Here is an 8,923-nt window from a genome sequence, read left to right as displayed (position 1 = left end):
ATATATATATATATATATATATATATATATATATAAAGAAAGAAAGAGAGAGAGAAATTTCACTCAGAAACTACTAGTAAATTTCACAGTTACAAAGAAAGGTAATACACACTATATTAAACATGAAATTTTATAGTAGTATTTTCTTGTAAAATGTACTCCAATAATCTGTTTTATTTTCCCCAAAGTTGTAAATAAAGCAGAGATTTTATGCACGCAATGTATCCAGCATTTGTCAAGAGTTTCTGTAAGGTGGGAATTATTCACATTTAATGAATTTTTATTTTACATTTTTATTACAGATTATATTACAAGCATAACAGCAGTTTGAGTGAAAAGTAACACGAATGTCTTACTTTTGTTTGACAGGAGCACTTGATCGGTATGAACTTCCATATAAATCTGATGGTCATGTTCTTCAGCATGATTTGAAATGATCCAGAGGACTGAAAGGAGATCACATGATCAATGTCACATATATTGACCTACAAATAGTGCAGAATCTGAAATGTGTGAAATATGTTTTTGGAAAGGAATCTCATGCTCAGCCAGGCTGAATTTCTCCAGGTTTAAATTACATCTCGAATCTCTTAAGAGTTTCTGATGTGGCATCTGTGGACTTTTGGTCCCCACTGTACATTCTAATTCTGTCTTATTTAAATCAGAGATGATTTCAAAATATTGTCGTTGTTAAAGCTAAGAAACTGAACCAGCTTCTCAGCTACATTAATTTGACAAAGAAAGCAAGCGAAGAGGAGAGATGGCTTAAAGTTGTGATTATCCTGAGTGGGTAGAGTAGCTTGGTTCGGCAGTGATACCTGCTGGGACACAAGCGCAGGGCTTCTAAATAAATTGCAAGTGGCCTTGGGCAAAGAGAAGAACTGTCTTTTGATCTCCTTTACGAGTGAACGAAGAGAATTTGCAGGCTGTCAATCAAACTCATAAGTCTTCAGAACAATGGGACGACCTTTATCTATTATTTTTTTATTTTGTAAAAAATCACACATTTCATTATGACAATGCTCTCTCTCTTTCTCTCAGGTCGAGAGCCGCACGATCAATAATTGATATGGTGTGGTACGGCCGACTTTCCTCTTTTCCTTTGGAGCCCTTGTCACTAACTGTTGTCAGAACACATTTACTTTGATGCCAAATTTGAAGAAGCAAAAAATGGCATCATATGTGATTATATATTTAAGGCTGTAGAAAGGTTGGGGTAGATCGGCAGCTCGGGTGCACCTTTTCCCCATGTGTTCAAGGCGCTCTATTGAAGTTGCGTGTGTTGTTGCCAGCCTCTGCCTTAAACACACGGATGCATTGTAAGGAGATGAAAAGATCTTTTTTTTTTGTCATGTGTCAGTAAACACAGAGACTGTTTTGAGATGAGGGCAGATCACACAAAAGAAACTTACTCTTTAAACTCTGAGCCATGGGACGGTGGGGGAAACGTCACGTGAAAGGGTTTGTCTTTACCTGGACCGCTTTGTTTCATCTGAAAAGGAGATGTGAGGAAGACAAACCCAGTAACCAATAATGCATACTCATGTTTGATTTTGGATCTGAGCATGTTAACCTGGGATAAATTTTGAAGAATAGCTAAAAGATGAGTACCACCTGAATTTAGTAAAAAAAAAAGAAGGCCATTAGAATGCATGAGCATAATCAAAGGGTACAACAAGGTTAAAGACCCCCTTAAGGAAAATTTGATTTATTCATTTACTTTTTTCCTGGTCCCAGAATATGACAATAAAAATTATAATTATTTTTATTTTTAATAAATTAAAATTAATATAAAATTAAACTTTTTTTTGGTAAATAACGCTGGTAAAAAGCACAATTTGTCAAATTCAATATCAATATATTTTTAAATAACATTTAATATAAGTATTATGTATAATAACATTTAAATAAATACCAATTATATATGTTGAAATATTTCAATAGCTACTCAACATTTTAAAAATTATTCCATTATATAAAATTACATCAAAATCAGCTATTTAGTGTTATTTTAATCACATAAATATTAAGCGGCAAAACTATTTTTAACAATGATAATAATAAAATAATATTTCTTGAGCAATAAATCAGCATATTAGAATGAGTTCTGAAATATCAAGTCGCATTAAAGACTGAAATAATAGCTGCTAAAAATGTATTTATACCATAACAGGAATATATTATATTATCTTTTAAAATATATTGAAAATAGAAAAGAGTTATTTTAAATTGTAAAAATATTGAACTGTTTTTCTGCATTTCATAAATAAATCAAATAAATTCAGCTTCGGTGAGCACGAGATTAATTTCCAAAACATTAAAATAAAAAACATTTCAACTCTTTCATTTTCAAACGTATGCAGTGTTAAATGAATGAATGAATGAATGAATAGCACATATGTTAGGTGAAATCTGGGGCTAAAGTCATTTTTAAACCTTCTAAGGAAAAGTTTTATAAAACTGCCCAATAGAGTGTAGCGAAGGAGAGAGACACACAAAACATGTAAACAAAGTATAAACTAAATAATAACCACATCCATTATTTGAATGGCTTCTGAAGCGGCCCCTATCCCTCCATTATTCAGTGTATATTCCACCACTATTTCCTCTTTTAATTATCCTCCAAAAGAAAAGATGGAGCACATCAGACACATCTCCACAAAGCCGTCCCTGGCACGCTCTCAGAGTGGCCGGCAAGCGTAGGCACCGTCTGGCGCAGCCGATAGCGAGGATTGTGCGCTGGCAGGGACAGACAGGGCCCGTCTGCAGCTCCGCACAACAACAGGAGGATGATCTCTCAGTCTTCCTCCCCCTCACACACGAGGCTTTGGCTCAACCAGCCGCATCACACCGTCTTCAACAGCAGATTAAGGCCCGTTCTTACAAACTCGCAAGGCTAATTGGAGAGAAGCGGCAGCTGTCATTCACTAGGGCAGAGCTTTTGTCCTAGAACCATAAAGTACTTGAAATTACACATTTTCTGTATAAGAACCGGCACCGATGGCTTCTTTAAATACTCATATCTGGGACTGCAAAGTCCACTGGCATATTGTCTTCAACCCTGAAATAATACAAATGAATTATGTTTACTTGGGTGCTGGGTGCTGCCCAATTCTGCCATTTTCAAGAATCTAAGTGTATTTGTTTGCCATTTTGTCTATCAAGCATTAAAAGAGTCTTCTTAGTCTTTCCTGTAATGTCACTAAATTAGACCATGTTCTTTTTTGGCAGAGTTTCTAAATCCTTTAAGTTTCTAGATGAACTAAAAGAATAGCCAGGTTCATAGCTACTGAACAAAAGTCTGAGACCAAACTGAAAGCAGGGAAATAGTTTTAGGATTTTAGAATTTTTTTTCTAAAAAAAAAATAATAATAAATAAATAAAAAATATATATATGAAGAGTTCAGATGCAAAAGTCTATGACTTCCAAAAGTAAATGCCATCTAAAATTTTCATCTAAAATGAGTATTTTTATCAGGCTGCTATGTTTAGGTTCAGTTATTTTATTCTAATGGCAATGTATAGGTCATTTTCTATGCAATTAAAGTGAAAAAACTGAACATAAATATAAGGGCCTGATAAAAATGCTCGTTTTAGAAGAAAATTTCAGATGGCATTTAGAGTCTTTTGCATCTGAACTGTTCACACATATATATATATATATATATATATATATATATATATATAGATAGATAGAGATTTTTTTGGACCTCATTGTAAATAAATGGAATTAGTGTATTTTGCACATTTGTGACCCTGGACCACAAAACCAGTCTTAAGTAGCATGGGTATATTTGTAGCAAAAGCCAAAAATACATTGTATGGGTCAAAATTATAGATTTTTCTTTTATGCCAAACCATACATCAATGGAAAGCTTATTTATTCAGCTTTCAGGTGATGTATAAATTTCGAAAAATTGACCCTTATGACTGGTTTTGTGGTCCAGGGTCACATTTGATCACCTCACAATAAAAATAATGATAACACTGTACTGTTGCGTTCTGTCTCTGTCCAAATCAACTCTCTCCATTTCTCCCTCTCTCCTCATCTCTCTCAACCGGAGAGGCAGCAAAAGATCTTAAGTGTTGGCTTTTTGTTCTCCAGGGGGAACCAAGAGAGAAAGCTTGGGCTTATTTGAAGTATTTCGCCCCGTGTGGGGATGAAATGTCTTGTAGTGCTTTCAAGATTACTATTTGCAAGCCTGTGATGTGAGAGAACCATTCCTGTAGTGTAGAGTACATGTGGTATAGTAATTGCTAACTAAGCCAAGAAAAAAGCTGAGAAGAGGAGGAGACAGAAAGTTAGATTAAAAGACAATTTCTCACAAAATTTATAACACTAATCAATCATTTATACAATTGGGTCCAAAAAGTCTAAGACCACTAGTGACAATGCTATTTTTATTGTTCTAATTTAATATTTTCCCCCCACAATATATATATATATTACATTGCCAGTCAAAAGTCTGGAATGAATAAGATTTTTGATGTTTTGGAAAAGTCTCTTATGCTTACCGAGGCTGCATTTATTTGATTAATAATACTGTAAAACAGTAAAATTGTGAAATATTATTACAATTTAAAATAACTTTTCTATTTCATCATATTTTAAAATGGAATTTATTCCTGTGAGGAGCTAGGAGCTAAGCTAATTTGTAAACATCCATTATTCCAGCTGATTACACCACATGTATGATAACAACTATTTTTACTGAGCACCAAATCATTATATTAGAATGATTTCTGAAGGATTATGTGACACTGAAGACTGGAGTAATGGCTGCTGAAAAATCACTTTTGACACTTTCGACTGGTAGTGTATTTACAAAATGTTTATTGTACAAATTACAGCACCAGTATAAAATTTGGAGTGGAAATGTGACATTCAAAAGTTGAAATGAATTTCAGAATTTCTTGAGATATTGCCATTTTGTCCACCTTCTGCTTTAAACCTTTAATTTTGTCTAAAATAAATTAAAAAAATTAGGTAAAATGATCAATGTCAAAAATGTGCTTATTAGTTATGATCTAGAAATAGAACAGAATCTTAAATATATCTTCTTCATTTAATAATAATTCAATTTTAATCATCCATTTGATGTCATAATGTTTCTTTGTTTAAATTTTTTTTAATCCTAAAACTTTCTGCTTATCTCCAGGTTTAAAATAGATTTTCAGTGTGATCTCTGAAGATCAATCTTTAGACTTTTTACATATTTGAGTTCTGACACGTTATTAATATTTGTAACTGTCAGCTCAAGCCATTGACAGATAAAGAAACAAAGCGCTAACTACAACTTCTCTCACTCTCTGAGCTGCGTTTTAAAATGATGCCAGAGTGGCTATCAAAGAACAGTGTGGCTATTGTTTTACAAAAGCTGTCTTTCTCTGGAGTAAAACCGGCAAAAAAACAATACACAAAACAGAGCGTTGCTCCTCATCTTGATGAAAGGAGAGATGTGGAGAGTGAAGCTCAGCTTTGAAAAGAATAGAAACACAAGGCCAACTCTCTCTGGCCTTTTGCCTGTCAGCTGAGGGGTTTGCTTACATGCCAGAGTCGACTGTCCTAGAGTTGAAACAACCATCACACAATAACACAAACACAAACACATGAAATGTATGACCCACCTCAACACAGCCTTATGAAGACCTTGCATCAGAGCGACTCTTCAGGCAATGGAAGCAAAAGAAGGCAACATATTGTCGGAGGTTATGTCAACACATTCCAGAACAATCAATCGTGTCAGAATCACTTAGATGAGCACCTGAAATGCACACGGCAGGAAAAATAGACACCAGATGTACTATAATGTGTGCTGTGATGAAACCACTCTCAAATGCTCTGTGATTAGTATTTAAAAATGAATAATTCAATAAAAATCTCTAGACCAACCGGTTGACAAAATGTCTGTCAAGCTGGTTTGCCTCAATCTAAACAGAATGTGACAGTTGTGTTTCTCTGTAATTGCATATTTGATGATGACATCAAAAAACAAAGCTATAGAGAACAAATTCTGCCATATAGGGATTTCAAAAACCTGTGATGAACGTTTGCTTTATCTGCGGTCTCGACACTGTGTAAAATAGGAGTGCAGTTCACATGAACAAATGGAAGGAAAATGTGAAGAAAACTATTACATTGTAGGGAAAAATTGGATTTTTAAAGGTTTTCCAAATTAAAAATTGGGCAAATTTCTTTATTAGTTCATAAGTGATTTAGTAGAGATTAGTAGATAAGTAGTGTAACCTAGAAGTAGTACAGAATCTAAAATATACTTCTTATTCATTTAATAATAATTTTTATTTTAATCATCCATTTTATGTCATAATGCTTCATAATGTTTTTTTTTTTTTTAAGTTCTCCTACATTTTTCTGTTTCATTTTTCATAAAATAAAATAAAATTAAATAAGACTTTTATATTATACTAAAACAAATTGTTATATATATATATATATGTGTGTGTGACCCTGGACCACAAAACCAGTCAATTTTCAATTTCAATGTAAATTTTTCGAAATTGAGATGTATACATCTTCTGAAAGCTGAATAAATAAGCTTTCCATTGATGTATGGTTTATTACGATCGGACAATATTTGGTCGAGATACAACTCCAAGTATGGGTCACCCTACTTGGCCACATGTCACGTCACTTTCACTTTCACAATATTTGAGATACAACAATTTGAAAATCTGAAATCAAAATATTGAGAAAATCGCCTTTAAACTTGTCCAAATGAAGTTCTTAGCACTGCATATTACTAATAAAAAATTAAGTTTTAATATATTTATGGTAGGAAATTTACAAAATATTTTCATGGAACATGATCTTTACTTAATATTCTAATGATTTTTGGCATAAAAGAAAAATCTATCATTTTGAGCCATACAATGTATTTTTGGCTATTGCTACAAATATACCCGATCAAATGAAGACTGGTTCAATCTTTAGACTTTTTAAGATCAGACACATTAATAATGTTTGTGACTGTCAGCTGAAGCCATTGACAGATAAAGAAACAAAGCGCTAACTACAACTTCTCTCACTCTCTGAGCTGCGTTTTAAAATGATGCCAGAGTGGCTATCAAAGAACAGTGTGGCTATTGTTTTACAAAAGCTGTCTTTCTCTGGAGTAAAACCGGCAAAAAAACAATACACAAAACAGAGCGTTGCTCCTCATCTTGATGAAAGGAGAGATGTGGAGAGTGAAGCTCAGCTTTGAAAAGAATAGAAACACAAGGCCAACTCTCTCTGGCCTTTTGCCTGTCAGCTGAGGGGTTTGCTTACATGCCAGAGTCGACTGTCCTAGAGTTGAAACAACCATCACACAATAACACAAACACAAACACATGAAATGTATGACCCACCTCAACACAGCCTTATGAAGACCTTGCATCAGAGCGACTCTTCAGGCAATGGAAGCAAAAGAAGGCAACATATTGTCGGAGGTTATGTCAACACATTCCAGAACAATCAATCGTGTCAGAATCACTTAGATGAGCACCTGAAATGCACACGGCAGGAAAAATAGACACCAGATGTACTATAATGTGTGCTGTGATGAAACCACTCTCAAATGCTCTGTGATTAGTATTTAAAAATGAATAATTCAATAAAAATCTCTAGACCAACCGGTTGACAAAATGTCTGTCAAGCTGGTTTGCCTCAATCTAAACAGAATGTGACAGTTGTGTTTCTCTGTAATTGCATATTTGATGATGACATCAAAAAACAAAGCTATAGAGAACAAATTCTGCCATATAGGGATTTCAAAAACCTGTGATGAACGTTTGCTTTATCTGCGGTCTCGACACTGTGTAAAATAGGAGTGCAGTTCACATGAACAAATGGAAGGAAAATGTGAAGAAAACTATTACATTGTAGGGAAAAATTGGATTTTTAAAGGTTTTCCAAATTAAAAATTGGGCAAATTTCTTTATTAGTTCATAAGTGATTTAGTAGAGATTAGTAGATAAGTAGTGTAACCTAGAAGTAGTACAGAATCTAAAATATACTTCTTATTCATTTAATAATAATTTTTATTTTAATCATCCATTTTATGTCATAATGCTTCATAATGTTTTTTTTTTTTTAAGTTCTCCTACATTTTTCTGTTTCATTTTTCATAAAATAAAATAAAATTAAATAAGACTTTTATATTATACTAAAACAAATTGTTATATATATATATATATGTGTGTGTGACCCTGGACCACAAAACCAGTCAATTTTCAATTTCAATGTAAATTTTTCGAAATTGAGATGTATACATCTTCTGAAAGCTGAATAAATAAGCTTTCCATTGATGTATGGTTTATTACGATCGGACAATATTTGGTCGAGATACAACTATTTGAAAATCTGGAATCTGAGGGTGCAAAAAATCTAAATATTGAGAAAATCGCCTTTAAAGTTGTCCAAATGAAGTTCTTAGCACTGCATATTACTAATAAAAAATTAAGTTTTAATATATTTATGGTAGGAAATTTACAAAATATTTTCATGGAACATGATCTTTACTTAATATTCTAATGATTTTTGGCATAAAAGAAAAATCTATCATTTTGAGCCATACAATGTATTTTTGGCTATTGCTACAAATATACCCGATCAAATGAAGACTGGTTTTGTGGTCCAGGGTCACATGATTAATATATATCTCGATTAACTGATTAATTAACATGTTAATTTTGACAGCCATATAATCTTTTCTTCTCAAAATTTGAAAGCCTCCTAGCATCCCCCTGTCGGCTGTCTGGGAGTCCATGAACCCCAGCTTGAAAACTCACTGTTTTAGGGTTGCTTAAACTGAACTTTGATTGAAATCAAATGAAACTTGTGAATTCTGTTAAATTTGTTTACATGCCATTTTTACAACACATTGTGCCATATACAGAAAGGCCTGTTATAATGCCTCCTGAT

Source organism: Sinocyclocheilus grahami, unplaced genomic scaffold (assembly GCF_001515645.1).
Source record: "Sinocyclocheilus grahami isolate Dianchi unplaced genomic scaffold, SAMN03320097.WGS_v1.1 scaffold26.1, whole genome shotgun sequence".
NCBI classification, from domain to species: Eukaryota; Metazoa; Chordata; class Actinopteri; order Cypriniformes; family Cyprinidae; genus Sinocyclocheilus; species Sinocyclocheilus grahami.
The sequence above is the reverse complement of the archived record's forward strand: the minus strand, read 5'-3'. Positions refer to the sequence as shown.